The sequence below is a fragment of the Sciurus carolinensis genome, chromosome 13, assembly GCF_902686445.1.
Source record: "Sciurus carolinensis chromosome 13, mSciCar1.2, whole genome shotgun sequence".
NCBI lineage: Eukaryota > Metazoa > Chordata > Mammalia > Rodentia > Sciuridae > Sciurus > Sciurus carolinensis.
In genome coordinates, this window is record NC_062225.1 from 26,489,966 (window position 1) to 26,510,061 (window position 20,096).

Here is a 20,096-nt window from a genome sequence, read left to right on the forward strand (position 1 = left end):
TTCTGGAACTATAGCTTTTAGCCATAAGGTTAATAAAAGATACTTTACTATAAAAATAATAGAAATTTCAAAATGTACTTACAAAGAATAAGAAAACCTGAATCAACAGTAACTATTAATTATAGATTCAAAAGAGTAATCATTGTGTTTTCTACTTCTGTTATATTTGAAAATCGTTCTACAATGAAAAATAAATAAACACCAGGAACAGTGTTTTTTAAAACAGTTTTATCTGAACCTTCAGAGATTAGATAACTTCTGCTTATGCAAAATGTTTCTTAAAAATAGAAAAGGAGGAAATCAGAGGTAGTAGGTCCATCTGAAGACCAGGATGTACAGTAGGGCTGAAGAAAGGAGTTATTTGAGAATCTTCCTAAGAAGTTGGTAAAATCCTCAAATCTCAGTGTGGTGGTACCCACCTATAATCCCAGCAACTCAGGAGGCTGAGGCAGGAGGACCCCAAGTTCGAGGCCAGCTTTAGCAATTTAGCAAGACCCTGTCACAAAAAATAAATAAATAAATAAATAGAAAGGGCTAGAGATGTAGCTGAGTGGTAAAGCACTCCTGTGTTCAATCACTAGTGGTGCAGGGGGGAAAAAATCTCAGATCTCTTCTAGGCTCCAGACTCTTTGAAGAGGGAGTGGTTAAATCTAAAGGCCCCTTGAGAACTGAGGAGGAAAGGGGGTTAAGTAAAGACAGTTACTCCCTAGTTCTCTGGTTATCTGGTCCCTAGAAAATAAATGAAGCTTAGATCTTCCAGGAAGGAGACTGAAGACTTACATATTCTATATTTTGGGGACCTCTAACAAAACAGTGAGGGCTCCATCCAACTGCCCCCTGTAAGCCCATCATTCAACAAGTTCAGTCTGTCTACATGGACTTGACAACTCCACTCCAAAATATGAGAAGGTAGACAAGAATCACCAGAATGACAGAGACCAAAACAGACAGGAAGGGCAAGTCCTAGGAGAAAAGAGCCATGGACCCATGGAAAACAAAGAAAAAAAAAAAAATATATATATATATATATATATATATAATTAACATTTCTAAGGAGACAAGAAAAGGCATTGTACCTATGACAATAATAAAAGTAGAATGCTATAAATCTGGAACTTTCAAAAAATAGGAAGGACTACTTGGCAATTAAAAATGCTGTAAGAACCTGGGTGGTGGCACAGGTCTGTAATCCTAGCAGCTTGGGAGACTGAGGCAAGAGGATCATGAGTTCAAAGCCAGCCTCAGCAATGGCGAGGTTCTAAGCAACTCAGTGAGACCCTGATTCTAAATAAAACACAAAATAGGGCTTGGGATGTGACTCAGTGGTTGAGTGCCCCTCAATTAATCCCTAGTACCCCCCCTCAAAATGCTAGAAGAAAAATTTTAATAAAAGAGTACATAAAATTGAAGAAATATGTCAGGTAAGAGAAAACATATGCAAAGATATATTTATTTATTATATATACACATTTTTTTAAATGTAAGACTCCAAGTCATATCATCATGAAGTGTTATTACATCATGGATTAAGAGATCATACCAAAAAGTAAAACAAACAAAAACAAAAAAAGAGATCTTAAAAGCTTCCAGAAGAAAAGAAGTCACCTACAACAAACGAAAATAAGAATTGTCATTATCTCAATCACTACAGTGGAAGCTACAAGACAGTACCTCCAAATGTGAGAAAAAAAATTATTTCCAATCTAGAACTCCAGTCCCAATCAAGCTATCAATCAAATGCAAAAGTGGAATAAGGGCATTTTCAGACATAAAAATGCCTCAAAAATTTATTTATTGTGACTTTTTTTCTCAGGAAGTGATTGAAGGAAGAACTTCAGCAAGATGAAGGAGTACTAAGAAAGGAATACAGGATCTGGAAATGAAATTCACCACAAAACACTGGTAAAGTAGCTGGGCACAGCGGCACGCACCTACAATCCCAGCAGCTCAGGAGGCTGAGTAGGAGGATTGCGAGTTCAAAGCCAGCCTCAGCAATTTAGTAAGGTCCTAAGCAACTTAGAAAGACTGTGTCTCAAAACATAAAACATAAAAAGGCTGGATATGTGGTTCAGTGTTTAAGCACCCCATGTTCAATCCCCGGTACCAAAAAAACAAAGTGAAGTCCTAACAGAAGAACTATACAGAGACCCAGAAAACAATGAGGGTGTCCTACAGCAGACTTTGGACATGATGAATTCAAGAAAAAAACCTGGATCTGAAAAATTATCTTGATATATTTGGTTGATATATTCGAGAGTATATAAACAAATCTGAAAAGAGTTAGAAAAAGGGAAAGTAAAGATGGTACCCTCTACTCAACTGTAATCAATATTTTTACAGTCCTAATAAATAAAAATAAATATTAATTTTACCAAAAATCATGATATTAGTAAGATTTGTACCCACCAATATAACTACTAGGGCTGCTAATCTTGGCAGGTACTTATTCTTCATGGTCAGCTATCCACTCTGATTGGTCAGGGTCAATGTCATATTGATTATTAAATACTTTAAATATCACCACTGGATATAACTACTTTGGAGGGTGGAGAGATAAGGGATGGTATAAGACAGCTATGGAGGAGGCTGTAAACTACCTGCCTGATATCCATCTCACTTTCTGCTCTGATTTGATTCAAGGAAGCCCTGTGACAATAAAAAATAATCACTTCCCCAAGATGCCCTTTACCTGTTTCTGGTTAAAGAAGTATCAGAAAGATCTGGGGAGAGTCCCTTCCTGAAAAGTATCTACAGAAGAATGTCCTTTTCCTTTTCCTTCTTTCTTCCCAGAGAGCATTTATAGATTTGGCAAATAAAAATAGTTTGCCCAGTTGAAGTTGAATTTCAGATAAATGACAATTATGGTGTAAGTTATGTCCCATGCAATTTTTAGGATATAATTGTACTAAAAAAATTCATTGACAGCTGAAATTCAATTATAACTAGGCAAACTATATTTTATCTGGCAAACTATTCCTGGAGCATACAGAATGAAGGTCATATGCTAACTATGAATTTAAAGGGAGGAAGGAGTCAAGGCCCTTAATGTCTTCTTGCTACCAGTGTTGGATATCCTGTACTTCAACATCTTGTTATGAAGAACAAGGAAACCATTTACTTGTTTAAACTACTATAACTAGCTTTTGTTATTCAACCACATCTGAGTCATAATGTTAGGGGACAAATAGATGAGGACAGTGGAAACATAAGTTTAAGAGAAAAATTCTATAAAATGGGCCTACTTCGCTGACCCCCACATGCTTTCTTTGCCAAAAAGCAATTTGCCTGCAGCCCTGCCTGGCCTAAGTGGATAGGATATGTCAGATTCCTCAGCAAACTACCTGTTATCTTCAAGGAAATGCAAACATGAAATAGCATTGATAAGAGGAACCCACGTTACTTTGAAGGGAGAAACTTTTGTGGTCCTTTGCACAGATCAGGTTCTGGAAGATAAGGATAGTTCCTCCTAACCATAAAATCTGTAAGGTATGATTAAGAATCCCATTATAACTGGTCAGCATGGGCCAAGGTGACCTAGAGTTGCCATGACAGTGGGGACTTGAAAGTCTCATGTCGCCTTGCTGTCAGTCAAAAGTCAAGAGGTGGACCTGGGGAGGACTCTCTGGAAACTTCTCTGGGATCCCAATAAAACTGGAATGTAGGAGAGACATATCATCCCTCTCCTCTCTGAGAGAACCCACTCTCTCCCTTGATAGTGTCCCCTTTCCCTTTTCCTAGTCCTTCAACAAATGCATGCCCATTACTCTGAGCAACATGTCTGAAATCTTTCTAATCTGGTTGCAAGAAATGGGGATTGAAGAGAGGGATTTCATGCTGCCTCAGTTTCTCAGAAGGCTCTAACTCTGTAACAGTATCACAAAGGACTCCAGGTAATCAAGTTTTAAGTAGTCAAATAAGATGCTATATTAGGGCATTCTGTTAGTAAGGAAAAAATGGAGAAAGGACATTGGGTGATCATCTAGAAATGTCTGCTACACTGTCCAACATCCATTCCCTTCTCCTCTTTCCTGTTTATAGAACTCCATTTTGTTCAGGTAGAGAGGCAGGCCCTTGATTGCCAGTAGTCATTTTCCCCAACCCTAGGCATGAATTACAATCTGTATAAACGATTCATGGAAATCTAGCTGCTCCTGACCAGTCACTGGCCTTAGGAGTAGTCATGTGCTCCTTTTCTAGCCAAAGAGATTTAAATGGAAGTCCCCTGGGTAGAGCTTCCAGGGAAGTTTTTATTTCCCCAATAAAAAGTGACAGACACATCTGGAATGCAGCTTATCCTTTACCCTCCTTCTTTTCCTGCACAGACTTTGGACATAAGACTTTGAGATGGAGCAGAGCCATCTTGCAATAGTGATGGGACAGAAGTGAAGATCAAAGGCATAAAGCAGATGGAGCAAACTTGGGTGCCTGATACTGTCACTGTACTCTGGACTACTTATCTCTAGGCTTCATGCTATGAGAGGAAAACCTACCCTTTATATTTACACTGTTAGCCAAGTTTTATGTTACTTTTAAAAAGTGAATGAACTAAACCTCCATATATCAACAGGCATAAATCTCAAAAACATAGTGATTTTTAATAGCAAGGTATAAAAAGTTTCAAAGAAAATACTATTTATATAAAATTTTAAAGCATGTAAAATAGTATCAATATCCCTTATTGTTACATTTACAAATAATGAAAGTATGAAATCATGCAGAGGAACAATACATTCTAGTTTCAGTTTACCTCTGGGAGAGATAAGGTTTAATGGTGCTGTTTTACCTATGTCTTCCATGTTTTACATAGATAAATTATTGTTGTTGCTGTATAGATAATCAACAGAAAAGCTAAAATAATTCCTTGTAGTTGTCTTTTGGAAGTGGCACTTTGGAGTATGAGAAAAGCCAGGATGGAGTTCCACTGCTTTTTTTTTTTTTTTTTTTTTTTTTTTCAGTGCATTCTCAGCCCATGCTGCTTTATTGCTAAAAAATATACATATACACAGGTGCAGAGTTTCCAACTCTTAAAACAGTTCCTTTTTACAACAAGGAATAAAATTTCTTCTTCAAAGCTCCCAAAGATGCATAGATTAAAAAGCAAGCTGCCTTTTGTAATACTTCAAACATAATAAAATCCTTTAACATCTTATAGACCAATGGTACAATGGAATATCATAAGCTCTTACATGTGTTAATTAGTTTTTAAATTATGGCTTTAAATTATTTTTTAAAATTTAAGGCAAATAATTTAATATGATATATCTGTTACCACTTTGTGTGATAATCATATCCTTGAAAATTCATGATTAAATCTCCCTGTTCAAAGTGAATCATAGTTTTGTTTTTGTTGTGTTGCCCTGGGGCTTGAACCCAGGTTCTTACACACGCTAAGCAAGTGCTCTACCCCTGAGCTACTTCCCTAGCCCAACAATTTGAGACAGTGTTCCTCAAACTCAAGTGTACCTCAGAGTCACTTTAGGACTTGTTAAAATGCAGCTTGTCAACTCCACCCCCAGAATTTTGAATTCGGTAGATCTGGGACGTATGCTGAGAATTTGCATTTTCAACAAGTAGCTGTGGCTGTAGCTGCTGATCCAAGGGCACTTTATTTATTTATTTATTTTTCTCAATGGACACAATACCTTTATTTTGTTTTTATTTTGTATTTTTTTTATGTGGTCCTGGGGATTGAACCCAGTGCTTCACAGTGCAAGGCAAGTACTCTACCATTGAGCCACAAACCCAGCACCTTAAAAATCACTATTTTTAAGGCAGTAACTCCTTATTTGTATTTTCTCTTTTTTTCATATTTTATCAGTACATTATAGTTGTACATAATGGTAAGATTTGTTGTTACATAACTGTACATACACACAACATAACAACATAATTTGGCCAATAACATTCTCAATATTTCTCCTTTCTTCCCCCTCCTCTCTCCCCCTGGTCCCTTTCTTCTACTCTACAGATGTCCCTTTGATTTTCATGAGATCTTTTCCCCACCACCTTTCTTCTCCTTTGTCCTCTCTAGCTTTCACATATGAGAGAAAACATACCACCCTTGACCTTCAGAGTCTAATTTGTATTTTCCATTAAATTGGGTCAATTTTTTTAATTGAGTTCTCATCCACCAAGGTGTGAAGAGTACAAACAAACTGAGTAACAGACCCCCTTTTCCACATAAAAGCACCAATAAGTGATTTAGTGGAGCTGACTCCATTTCTCCCCAACTCTAATGAAGAAAAGCCACATGACCCAGCCTGGTCAATCAAACACTCCCTATTCCCAGCCACAGAGATTGTGGGCCCATCAGAATTTCCAAGACATTTGTGCTTGATCCATCCCCAAACACTGCTCACTCTGGTGCTGCTAAACTGATAAACTTGGGGGGCTACTCTTGTGCCTGTCATATAGAGAGAAGCATTCAAGAGAAGAAAAAGAGAACTGATGACATGATGAATCCCAAAGTCAGTTAATCCTGAACTGACCTTATCAGTTGTGTTGAGCTGTTAAATTTACATTATTTTTTTTCTCATGTTTGAATTGGGTTTCTGATGTTTTAAACCAAGAAATAAAAGCAAGAATCAACAACTGGGATAGATTCAAACTAAAAAGCTTTCTCTCAGCAAAGGAAACTATCAGCAATGTGAAGAGAGAGCCTACAGAGTGGGAGAATATCTTTGCCAACCATACCTCAGATAGAGCGCTAATTTCCAGAATCTATAAAGAACTCAAAAAACTCTACACGAAGAATACAAATAATCCAATCAACAAATGGGCTAAGGAAATGAACAGACACTTCACAGAAGAAGATGTACAAGTAATCAACAGATATATGAAAAAATGTTCAACATCCCTAGTAATAAGGGAAATGCAAATCAAAACTACCCTAAGATTTCATCTCACCCCAATTAGAATGGCGATTATCAAGAATACAAGCAACAATAGGTGTTGGCGAGGATGTGGTGAAAAAGGAACACTCATACATTGCTGGTGGGGTTGCAAATTAGTGCAGCCACTCTGGAAAGCAGTGTGGAGATTCCTCAGAAAGCTTGGAATGGAAACACCACTTGACCCAGCTATCCCACTCCTTGGCCTATACCCAAAGGACTTAAAATCAGCATACTACAGAGACACAGCCACATCAATGTTCATTGCTGCTCAATTCACCATAGCCAGATTGTGGAACCAACCTAGATGCCCTTCAGTTGATGAATGGATAAAGAAACTGTGGCATATATATACAATGGAATATTACTCCGCAATGAAGAATGATAAAATTATGGCATTTGTAGGCAAATGGACGAAATTGGAGAATATCATGCTAAGTGAGATAAGCCAATCTCAAAAAACTAAAGGACGAATGATCTCGCTGATAAGCGGATGAGGACATATAATGGGAGGTGGGAGGGGTTAGCATTAGGTTTAGGGTTAGGTTTAGGGTTAGGGATAAGGAGAGCGGTAAGAATGAAGGAAAGAAGGACTGTATAGAGGGAAAAGAGGGGTGGGAGGGGTGGGGGGGAAGGGAAAAAAAATAAACATCATTGCCCTATGTAAACGTATGATTACACAAATGGTATGCCTTGACTCTATGTACAAATAGAGAAACAACATGTATCCCATTTGTATACAATAAAAAAAAAACACCTTAAGTAAAATCCAATGATATAAATAAATGATGAGTTATAACTTGAAAAAAAAAAAAAAGAATTCCTGACTAACACAAATGAAATAGTTTTCTAGCATGTTTTAAAAATGTGACCTTTCATATTTGAAGTACTATAGGTTCTCAGATTGGGAGACAGATAAAATTAAATACAAAATGCTGATACAGACACAAGCAGAGATGAGAACGCCACAAAACTGGAAGTATGCTGTATTAGTTTTTCGTCTTTATGACCAAAATACCTGACAAGGCCGAACTTAGAGGAGAAAACGTTTATTTTGTCTCACAGTTTCAGAGGTTCAGTCCATGGTTGGCTGATTCCATTGCTCTGGCCCAATGTGGGGGAGAATATCATGGCAGAAGGGTGTGGGGGAGGAGTGCTGCTCCACTCCTGGCAGCCAGGAAGCAGAGAGTATGGAAGGGGCTGCAGGAAAGCTGAGACTTTCCAGGGCACACACCCAGTGATGCACCTCCTCCAGCCGCACCTGCCTACAGTTACCACCCAGTTAGTCCATTCAGACTAGGGTGGACTGATCAGGTTATAGCTCTCATATTCTAATCATTTCACCTCTGAATATTCCTGCATTAACACAGAACTTCTGGGAGACACCTCATAGCCAAACCATAACGTATGGAGATACGATGTTCAGGTAGATGCATACCTCCCAGTTCAGAACCAGATGACACCATTGCCCCCTCATCTCCTCTATGCTGATTCCTATCTTCTTACAGCTTGAGAAAAGTTCCCTTCTAGAAATTGCAGGAGCAGGAGAACCCAGGCTACCTCAGAGGAAGTCATCCATCTGAACCTGAGTGTTGGCCATATGGAAAATGTTTGGGTTAGCTACTGTTCTGATTGGCAGCTGCACTGCTCACCATAAAAGCCCTGACCTAACTTATGAAATAATTTCTATCCCTAACATTTCATATAATGTATATCAATCAAATGTTGGATATTTTTCTTTCATAATCTCATTTAATCTTCACTACAATTCAGTGAAACACATAATTTTCATTCCCATTTACAGATGAGGAAATGGAAACAAAGAGAATTAAGTAATTTGTCCTGGGTCATAGAGCCAGTCATGGGAGAACCAGGATTCAAATTGGAGTCTTGCTGATTCCCAAACTCAAGGAAGTAAGGGAGGAATGGAAGAAGGGACAGGAAGGGAAATAAAAGGAAAGGAGGGAGGAAAAGAGGAGAAAGAGAAGTGAAGATATAAGACGTAGAGGCTGTCTACTATAGGTTTCTGATGGCCTTCTGCTTCTGAGTTCCAGGCTTTTACTGAAGTCTGACTGAATTCCTGTATATTAAACCCCCCCCCCATGGCTTTATAATAAGACCCTCTTTTCTTTTCTGTAACTTTATTTGATTTGAGTTACTTTCACCCAAAAAGTGCTAACCAGTACAACCATCCACTATAATATGTTACCAAAGGAATTGTGGCAATGGCCCCAGCATGCAGCAAGTGGAAGAGCTTGTAAGAGCAGCTTTTTCTAAAACCAGTCCCTCCAGTGCCTACCTAGGTTACCATTATTGTCCCATCTATCTTCAGATTGTAGATCACCTTGGTCTTAAGCATAATTTTATAGTGAGGGATCAGACCAAATCTTTTTCTGTCCTGGTCATTCAGAGACCCCTTTCTATTTCACTGCCCTTACCACTAGCCTGGAATTAATTACATCTGGGATCCCAGATCCAATACCTAACAATCTAAAATGCTACTGACAAAAACAATACTCTAAGTCTGGAAGGCTAAGAACCAGAGTGCTACCCTGGCAAATAACACTGAAGGCACCCTATTCAAGTAGCAGCACAGCAAGGGGCTAATGATAACAGCTAGCCCAAATATGCACAGCAAGCTTTAGCCATCAAAACCATGGTGATGGAATTATCTGCCAGTTAAGAATCCACTCCTTCCCCATCCACAAGGACACATCAATTCAATCTAATAAATCCTTATATCCACTTTTTTCCAGACATTTGTTCTAGATGCTAGAAACAAACAGAACAAAACAGCTTACTTATAGGAATGAAGGGCAAAATATGGTAATAAATCCTCAAGATTAGACATCCATGTCTCTGAAAGAAAAATAACTGAAAAAAAGCTTGTGCCACATTCATTAATCAACCCTTTGAGAGCTCTTTCTTCTACTCTGTCTTTTAAAGCCATTTGACCTTAACATCTAAGAACTAGACCAGTCCACATGATACGTGGTGATTCCTTTTGAAGGCCCAAAGTATTTCAGAAAAGTACCCCCCCCAGGGTTGACCTGGAATTATTTTGTGAATTGAATCAACAAGAATGACACAGAATCATGCTGGGCTTTAGGAAGCGAAGCTAAAAGCCAGGGAGACACCTCCTTCCAACTGTAGCTTGCCATTGCCTCAGGGCCTACAAAGCAAACACCCACGCATGCTCCCAGAGAGAAAGGACAAAACAAGCAAAATATCCACAAGCAAACTAGCAATAGTAACACCAGGTACCATATACAAAACCTAGAAACAAAAACGTCTTATGAAATGAGGCTAGCCCCCATTCTGTTTCTATCCAGAGATGTTATCTATTTATTTTATTTATTTTAACAGGTATAATCTATTTCTCCATACTTCTTGGGGGAAGAAGTGAGTCTCAGACTTTTCGCCTACTTTGTAATCATTTCAACCAATCTCACACATTTGGCAAACACAATAGAAATTTACATACCCAGAAGAGAAAGTTTCTCAGTTCCATCAGATGAGTACAATATAGAATTAATCCACCAGGCTGTCAGAGAGTATGAGTCTCCTGTCATTTCTGTTAATGTGGAATGAGAATTACATCCAAAACCAGTAAACTCAAGACACCAAGGTGACAAATACAGTATAAGTTTTAAAAGAAAGGCAAGTATCCAATGCTCATTTGAAGGATTTATCCAGCTTTCTTGGTATTCTTCTCAGTGTGTGTGAAACTCACTCTCAAATACTCTGTTCATCCTAGGAAGCACATTTTTGCCTCACCTACATGACTTCGTCTACTCTCTGAAGTTTCAAGCTGCAAACTTACCTTCCTGTTCTAGTGTTGGAAACCAGGATCCAAGTCCCAGGGAGGTCAGAGTCACTTGCTCTGTTCCTGTTGGGTGGAAGGAAGGGCTCTCTGTTATTCCCAGGCTGAACTGTATTTGGGGCATCGGAGATTGACTTCTGGGGCTCAGTGGTAGCATGCCATGTGACCAGGGTGGGGGAAGGGACGCTTCTGCAGGTCGGGGACGGTTGCCTGGTTGGCTGACAGAGCAGGGTAAGGCAGGGTCTGAGTAGAGTTATAGACCGATGACTTTGCTCCAAATTTTTTCTTGGATTTTAATTTACAGATCTTTTTATGGCTGTGGTATATTCTGGCCTTAATTTTGAAATGCCAATTTATTCCTTTACATGGTTTTTATCCCAGATGTTTTTTTGTATTCTGCCTCAGAGGGATGTTAGAGTTGGAAGAAAACTTGGAGGTGATCTAGCTCTATTCCAAGGTCGCCCACTTTATACTGGGGAAAACTGAGGCCCAGAGAGGGCAACAACATTTCCAGGAGCCTACAGACAAGTGGGCCTGTTGCTACATACTGGGATGACCCCGGTGGACTCAAAGTTACAGCTCATATGAACATCTTCAAGATTTAGGTAGCTAGAACTTTAAGACTGCTGAGATGCTGGCAATGGATCTTATCAGGTATCTAGATACCTACAGCTTAGGGCCTGACTTAGGAATTGAGGCACTCAGTATTGTGGTTAATGAGTTTGTATAAACACATATACCTACATTAAGGTATTACTATTCAATCTTCATAAAATTCCTTAAGGTGATATTTTGGAGAGGTCAAATGACACCAAAAACTAGAGATACCTTTGATCTTGGAGACATCGGAGACTTCTCTAGACTGAACCATATGAGGAGCGTTCTAGTTCACACCTGTCTCTCCACCCAAAGAGGATGACTGCTGGCTGCTTACTGACAAATGGGGAGGTGGGAGTAATGATAAAGGAAGTGACAGAGGTGATGTCAATGGTAGAAGTAACAGGATGGTAGTGGAGGTGTAGATGGAGGTCAAGATGTAGATTGAGGAAGTGGGGGCAGTACTGGTATTGGAGAAAGGAGTTAGAAGTCCTTCTAAATAATGGGAGACTTGTATTATTTTGCCGATTACCCTGGATGGAAGACCTGCAATTACACAAGTGAAATGATGGAGCAGAAGAAATAGCTCCTATCGGAGAGAGGTCACCTAGTATGCGCAAGGTCCGTGGTTCGGACCCTGGCCCCTCAAGCGGGGGGCCGGGGGGAACCACACGTGAAATGATAAAACTTTGCCATTGTCTGGAGAACTTGATTTTGTTCCCAGAGCTGTGTGATCTTTGTGAAATCACTTCACCTCTCTGGGTCTCAGAGTCCTTATAGTAGATTTTGCACTTATTAATTGGTGGTGTTTAGGGCACAACCTATCTCTCTCCCTTCAAGCCTTTTTACCTTGCCCTGTAAATTAGGAGCTTTGTCTTTTCTGAAGTCTTAAGAAAAGCTAGACTCTCTTTTGTAACTCTTCACTCATCCCCCACTAGTTGGGGATGAGTAGCTCATGTGCTTGGGGAACTTGGTAAAATACAGCAGGCCTGAGTCATAACACAGATTCCTCTGGGTTTCCTCCTCCTGGGAACTGCATGCTTCAGAGAAGGCCTACATTTCCCTCCTCTCTCTTCTTTTCACAGTAACCTTCCCAGGGAAGGTTCTTGTCTTGCCGGACAGGGAATTCTTCCATTTCTGGGTAGATAAGTTTGATTCCATGAGAAAGAATTAGGAGGCCTGATTGTACATCTAAACAACATTCTCCAATCAGCTCTGTCGTAAATCTATTTCAAGTTCTAGCTGTTGGCTAGAACTTATTTCTCCTTTGATCATAAGAATAGAGAGGACTTGGAGAAGTCCCATACTGTGGAATTAGAGAAAAAGCCTGCACGGAGTGGACTGGACTCAATGATCTCTTGAGTTTCCTTCAAGCTCTAAAATCCTATGATTCTGTAAGTCTAAGTGGATTAGTCTCTGGAGAAGAACAACCATATATTGATGGAGGTGGGTCAGATGTTGGGACGCTTATGAACAATTTCTTAATCTCTGACTCCCTTCTTCCCTGCTTGTCAACCCAAGAAAGACCTCTAATCTTCAAACACCTTCCCCTTCTCCCTCTATGCCAGCCCCATATGACTTCATTTATTTGCCTTCTGACCTGGACTTCATGACAGATCCCTTTCTTTCCTCCCTCAATGATACTCTTAGTGTATTATTCCTGCCCTGCCAACTCTTGGGTTAAATCAGCCCATCCATCAACCTCCTCCTGTGCTAAGCTCTCTTTCATTTCTGGAGAAACCCGGTCTTCAGTGTGAGAGAATACAGCAACGCCGCCAATACACAGAGTGGCAGAGTTTGTGTGTGTGTGTGTTGGAGGAAGGGTGAGGTGGGGAGAGAGGGGAGAGAGAGTTCTAGTCCCATGATGCCAATGTCCAACTCCATCTCTGCCCCTCCTCATGGTTTAGTTTTGTGAGACCCCCCCCAAAAAAAAAATGTTGAGAGAAGATCTGGCCACCCCTTTTCTCTCCTCTCCCTGCCTTCTGGCCTCCTTCCATGTTACTGCCAAGAAGGCTAGTGCACCAACTGCTATTTTTAGTACCGTAAATGTTTGGGGGTACTTTCAATCCTTCTCATCAACAGAATGGTAACAGCTGAGACTCATGCACTGGCTGGGGGAAAGGGGAAGATGGGCCCCAGTGGTTCTCCACCAGAGGTGTTTTCCTCCTGGAGATAGCTGGCTACATCTGAAGAGAGGGTCCCTACCAAAGGGAGGGTACTACTGGCCCATAGTACAGATAGGCTAAGGTTGCTGCCAACATCCTACAATTCACAGGCCAGCCCTCACAACAGAGAATTAGCCCCAGTGGTCAAGAAAGCCTGGATTAGACCATTCAGGATCCTCTAGCTCTAGGCTCTAACCCAGGCAATGGAAAATTCAATATGGGCCCACTTCAGTCTTCAGGACTCTACCAGGAGGGGAAGCCAAAGGTTCTTAATATTGGTAGCATTTGACCTCTGTACCTCCGTTTCCTTTGGAGACAGGGCAAACCTGTTCATAGGGACAGATTCCTTTCCATCTTCTGGCCACATCCACCTGAATCCTACCTGGGTTTAACATCCAACAGGCTTTGGGCAGTTTTGGTAAGGACTCTGGCATGGGGCAAAGTTCCACAAAGACAGAAAAACTTTCTACCCTTGTCAGTGTGACTAAGGAGTCATTTCGGGGGCCCTGGCAGGCTTTTCTAGAACTTTAACTACAAGAAGTTCCCCCTAAACTGGACAAGACTCACTCCAGTGTGTGTAGTCTTTGGCTTCCAGATTGTTAGTGCCAAGCTTTGGCAGGTGGTACAATAACTGGCTGCCCCAGATTCTTGTCGGCTTTAGCTGCTTTTGAACAGTATCCAGGGTTGAGCAGGGGACATATTGTGATGGTATCAGAACTCCATGGGAAGGCAGAAAAAGATGAGAGATATCTTAAAGAGAAGCTGGGAAACCTTAAGAGGCCGTGCCCAGGTTAAGCTCTGGATGGGTACTCCCCCTCCTCTCAGATTGCTGCTGTGTCCTGTGGTTTCAGCTCACCCTGCATCAACCACTATATATGTCTTGCTGCTCCTTCAACACCCCAAACTCATTCTCACCTCAGAATCTTTGCACTCACTCCTTCTCCAACTTGCTCCCTCATGTGTTCAACTATCTGGACAAATGCCATCTACCCAAGAATACCTTTCCTGACAGCATAACTGAAATTCTCCTCTCTGTCCTTAACTCTACTTTATTTGGACATATAGCACTTCTATCCAAACCCACATATGTGTCTGTTTTTTGTTTTGTTTTAACTTGTCTGGTTTTTTTGTTCGTTTGTTTGTTTGGTTGGCTTTGTGGTACTGAGGATTGAACCCAGAGTGCTCTACCACTCAGCTACATCCCTAGCCAATTTTACTTTTATTTTGAGACAACAGTCTTGCTAAGTTGCTGAGACTGGCCTCGAACTTGAGTTACTCCTGCCTCAGTCTCCTGAATTTTGGGGATTGCAGGTATGAACCACCTGGCTTTATTTATTCTTTATTTATTTGTTGTCTGTTCCTCTAATAGGGAAGGGCATTTATTTTATTTATTCTTTATTTATTTGTTGTCTGTTCCTCTAATAGGGAAGGGCATTTATTTTGTTCATGGATGTATTTCTGATACCTAGAATAAAACCTGGCTCAATTGGTTGGGTTCAAACTCTAGCTCTACAACCTGTGGAACCTTGAGCAAGATACTTTTTGTTTGGTTGGTTTTTGATTTTTGCTTAAATTTCCCTCAACTGAAAAAAATGGGACTAATAATCATATCTACCACTGACTGATTGAATTAATGTATGTGAAATCTTAGATTGGTATCTGGCCCACAGGGAATAATTACAATTAACTAGTAACATTATTACACTGATTACACTCTCAGGAGTTGACAACATGTGTATTCTGAGGAGGTGGGGTGTGGGGATGAGTGGTATTTAGCAGTTTGCAGGAGTAGAGCAGACTTTGTTGCTTCTCTGGGAACCAATATCCCCTGCAAGCCCTGAACCAAGGTCCTGTTCTCTCCTCTTGCTTGCTCTCTGCTGCCCCCTTGAGGTCTGAAACTGAGGCAGCCAGTCAACTGTGTTAAGAGACACAGAGGATTTACAGATTTTCACAGAGAAAACTCAGGTTTTGCTGGATGACATTCCCTCTTTTAAGCAAGTCCGACACTCCAGGTAGCAAGCTTGGTTCTTGGCAAAGCTGTCACTGAAGCCATCATTTGGCAAACACAAATGGAAAACACTAAGACCACAGAGTTGCTGCAGGTACCTGGGAACCCTTCTCAGACGTCCCCAAAATGAATCCAAAGCAGACAGGCTGCTAGGGCTGGTCACATCCCCCATCACTCAGGCTGTACTTCCTGAGCTAGGGGACAAGGTTGTGGTCACCTTGGCCAACTTGAGCCACCCTGGAAAGCTGCTTCTCACCCTGTGCCTCACATCCTGTCAGGGCATGTTACCTTATGGGAAAAGTGATTTTCATGTTGTCAGTTCAAAATGAGAGGGCTATGGAAAACCACCTCTCTGGAGGCATTTGGGGGGAGGTGTGATTAATGAACAAGAAACTGGGGACACCAAGAGTGTCTGATTAAAAGATATGAGGGAAATTACTTTTGTTATTTTTAACAGTGGCAGGACCATAAAAACATCTAGAAGTAAACTTGCGTAGAAATGCACATTTTAGATACAAAAAACCTTGCAAAGAAACATGTAATGAGGAACCATATTCCTGGATGGGAAACCTGAATAGGGCAAATGTGAATCTTCAGAAATTGATGTACATGTCAAATACAATTCCAATGGCATTTTAGATTAGACTAACCAAATAAGATAATAATAATAATAAATCATCACTAAAGTTTTAGCTCAAACCCTGCCAACCAGGAGTGGTGATGCACACTGTAATCCCAGCAGCTCAGGAGACTGAGGCAGGAGGATTACAAGTTCAAAGCCAGCTTCAGCAAAAGTGAGGCTGCTAAGCAACTCAGTGAGACCCTGTCTCTAAATAAACTACAGAAAAGGGTGGGGATGAGACTCAGTGGTCAAGTGTCCCTGAGCTCAATCCTCAGAACCCCTTCCCCCCCAAAAAAAGAACTCCTTCAGACCCTGGACTGTGCTTTACATACTTTACTTTTGTTAATTCTCATAGCAACCCTATAAGGTCATTATTAATATTCATGAAGAACAGGGCAGAGCAGTGGTCAAGAGTAGATCACACGACTTTTACCAAGTTACTTACAACTGTGAGAGGTGATTCCTTACCTGTAAAATGGGAATAAATTAGCTATCTCAGAAGTTTATGGCCAGGATTAAATGAGCCAATAAACAAACTATTTAGAACAGTGCTTGGCAAGTGTAAATACTTAATTGGTAGGAACTATTATTTTTCTCATTTGCAGATGAGAAACTAAAGCTTAGAGAGGATAATGTAATTTGCCCAAGTTCACACAGCTAGTTAATAGCTGAACTGGCCTGGAGGAAGAAAGTAGGGAGGATCGCAAGATCTACAAAATTATAAAATCATAATAGTTAATATGAGAAGCACATCTTATAAGACATTTATTTATGCTTTGCAAAATTACATTCTGCAATATTATCAATTGCCTCCCACAACCTGATATTTCCTTTACCTCCCTCCTTTCTGCCATTCCAACAGCCAGAGTCATTCCAAGCTCAGTGCCTCAGAGAGGATGTGGAAAAATAATATTAGGTAAAAGAGCCTCTTCCTTTAGGAACAGGGAAGACTCCTGGTCTAGACCTAAAGTAAAGCATGGGAGAAAATGATAACAAGAAAGATTAAGACCATGTCCATTTCCTCATCCAAAAAGGGTTCCCAAGGACAAGGACAAGAGTTGGAGGGTGGCTGAGAGACACTGATGCTGGTGGGTCCTGAAGACCAGGGTCTGGATCCCTCCTTCCTGGGCTGAGCCCCAGAAAGAAGGTAGCATACCTCATAGCTCTGTGGGTTTGAGAGCAGAAGGAAACTGTGTCTTGCTTCCTAGATAGAAAGAGGATGGCTGCTGGTTGTATCTGAGCCAAAGAGAACCCAGACAAGCTCACTGAGGCAGCATGAAGAGGGGGAAAGAGACTATTCCCTACCATGACAGGCAGGTACCAATAACTAGGGATCAAATGAGGTAAGGACAAAGGCTCCTAGGGGTCTAGAACCCTCTACTCCATTCTAACCAAGCTCTGAAATGGAAGTTGCAATGGAAACTCAGAACAACTGGGATTAAGTGTCAGCGCCTTTTTAAAATGAGGACTCAAAATTACAAATGAGAGTTTTAGAAATAAACATGTTTCTACACACTTGCATTTAGGGAATCTGAAGCTGGTATTCTAAAGAATATTTTAAGGATAGTATTAGGAAAATGCACTATTTTAAAAAAATCAAGTTAGAAGAGACACTTTGACTGAGGATGAAGGAAACAACCTAATCATTGGTTGCGTTCAGCCCATGTTAACTCTACTCTGCCATTAAATGTGACCACTCCTTAAGACAACTACATCCTGATTTGCCTTGCGCAGTTACCATCTGCCCCTGTTTTGGCTTCATTATTAGTTGTGCTCCTTTCATTCTCTAAAGAGCTCTAATTTGGGCAATAAATTATGTAATAGATCTGCTTAAGATTTAAAAAAATGAGAATGATCTTGTGGGTGGACTGATTCTGAGTGAGGTATCATGAAACAGAACGTAAAGCTTTCCATAAGATGTGACTCAAGATCAGGGGGTCAGAAAGTCAAGCTTCTGAAAGGACTAGAGGGAGCAAGAACCTTTGCTGAGTGGGGATGGAAGGTCAGGTAAGGAAGGGGCAGATGATGGGTGACCCAAGAGGATTCATAGTGAAGTTGAAGGTCAGGTACTGGGTGAAGTTAAGAGGATAGCAGTGGAGTCAAAGTGGGATGTTAGAATTTAATATTTCAGAAATGGAACAACTCAGAAAAGGCCCAGGTTGTGACCACAAGAACATGCAGGATAGAGGGCTGATTCCTATCTTAAGCAAGAATTGTGAAAAGACACGGAAGGGGGGCTTATCTTTACCCTCAATCCTTTTGAATTTTCTATCTTGTACCTTTATTATTTATCAGAAAATCTATAAATAAGCTGGGCATAGTGGCACACACCTGTATTCCCAGCTATTTGGGAGGCAGAGGAAGTTCAAGGCCAGCCTGAGCAACTTAGTGAGACTTTGTCTCAAAATAAACAAAAAGTGTTGGGGATGTAGCTGTGGATGTGGCTCAGTGGTGATAAGAGTGCTTGCCTAGCATGCAGGAGACCCTAGGCTTGAGCCCCTGTACCACAAAAAGAAAATTTATAAACAAAACTAAAATTTAGAGGAAACCAGGCCACTTTGTTCATAGATTCCTCTAGATCGAGTGTAAAATCATTTTATGAATTAAAAAAAATCATAAATCAAATGGCCCTTAAATATTTGAAAAGGAAAAAAAGAGCAAATCAGAACCATGATAAAATACCACTATTCATCTTTCAAATTGGTAAATCAAGAAGTCTCACAATAGCAAGAGTAGCGGGTAATGGGCTCTCACGTATACACTTGCCAGGGAAACTAGATAGACACAGCCTCAACATAACCACTTAGGCAATATTTACAGAACTTCAAACTGCATGAACCTTTTGGTAGCCTCAATTCTTCATCTAGAAAGTTATCTTACAGACACATTCCCATCTGTGGACAAAAGCGAATATATGATTTGGAGTAATTATTCACCTCTCTGTGTTTATGTCAGAGGATTGCCACAGGAATCACATGATAAAGTATATGGAGAGGATTTTAATGAGGGCCTAGAACATTATTAGCATGCAGTAAATTCTGACTATTATTATACCAGTGTCTGTGATAACAAAACATTGGAAAAAACTTGAATATCCATCAACAAAGAATGATCAAAAAAACCAAGTTTTTTCTGTACTTTAGAAAACCGTGAAGCTTTTAAATAGAAGAGGATACTCAAACATTGCTATGACATGATCTTTTAGAAATATTGGTAAGAAGAGCTATGGCTGTAGCTCAGTGGTAGAGCGCTTGCCTAGCATGCACAAGACTCTGGGTTCAGTACCCAGTACTGAAAAAAATAATTACAATTTCTTTTAAAAAATGATGGAGGAGGAAGAAGAGGAGGAGGAGGAAGAGAAGAAAAAGGAGGAAAAAAGAAGGAAAGAAAAGAAAAAAGAAATATTGGTAAGTGGTAGGGCACGGTGGTACATACCTGTAATCTCAGTTACTCAGGAGGCTGAGGCAGGAGGATCACAACACAAAGTTGAGGTCAACCTGGGAAACTTAGTGAGACCCTATTCCACAATAAAAAGGGCCAGGAGTTTAGCTCAGTGGTGAAGCACTTGCTTAGGATGTGTGAGTCCCTGGGTTCATTTCCCATGGACAAAGGAAGGGAGGGAAGGAAATAAAAGAGAAAAATGAAAAGAAAAAATTACTGTAAGTGAAGAATCAAGGTGTACAAGAGTGCCTATGGCCACCATTTGTATGTGGGTTGTTTTTGTGTACACGATCTCTCCAGGGAAAAAGTCATAGAAACAGGTTCCAGTGATGCTCCCAGGGAGAACTGGGAGGCAGGGGTCACAGTTCACTCACTGTATGATCTCTTATACCTTTTACATTGTCTACTATATGGATGTATTTCCTATTCAGAAACATCTAAGTAAATTCCACTTCTGATCATAAGTCATAAGAGAACTCAAAGGCCAGAACTCAAACAGCTACTCATACGGCATTATGCACAGCAGCATTCTTCACAATAGCTGAAATAG

The 20,096-nt window shown here is 40.4% G+C and overlaps 1 protein-coding gene across 8 annotated transcripts in view; it reads right to left on the reverse strand.

The window, feature by feature from the left end:
* Window positions 1-20,096, reverse strand: part of Slc4a5 (solute carrier family 4 member 5) — a 122,314-nt gene that overhangs the window by 94,353 nt on the left and 7,865 nt on the right. The window contains exon 1 of one of the 8 annotated variants that reach the window (XM_047522225.1): window positions 420-436. The exons of the other annotated variants lie outside the window; for them this stretch is intronic. The gene's annotated coding sequence lies outside the window, so the exon portion shown is untranslated. Of the gene's footprint in view, window positions 1-419; window positions 437-20,096 lie in introns of those variants that run through there. 8 annotated transcript variants of the gene reach the window in all.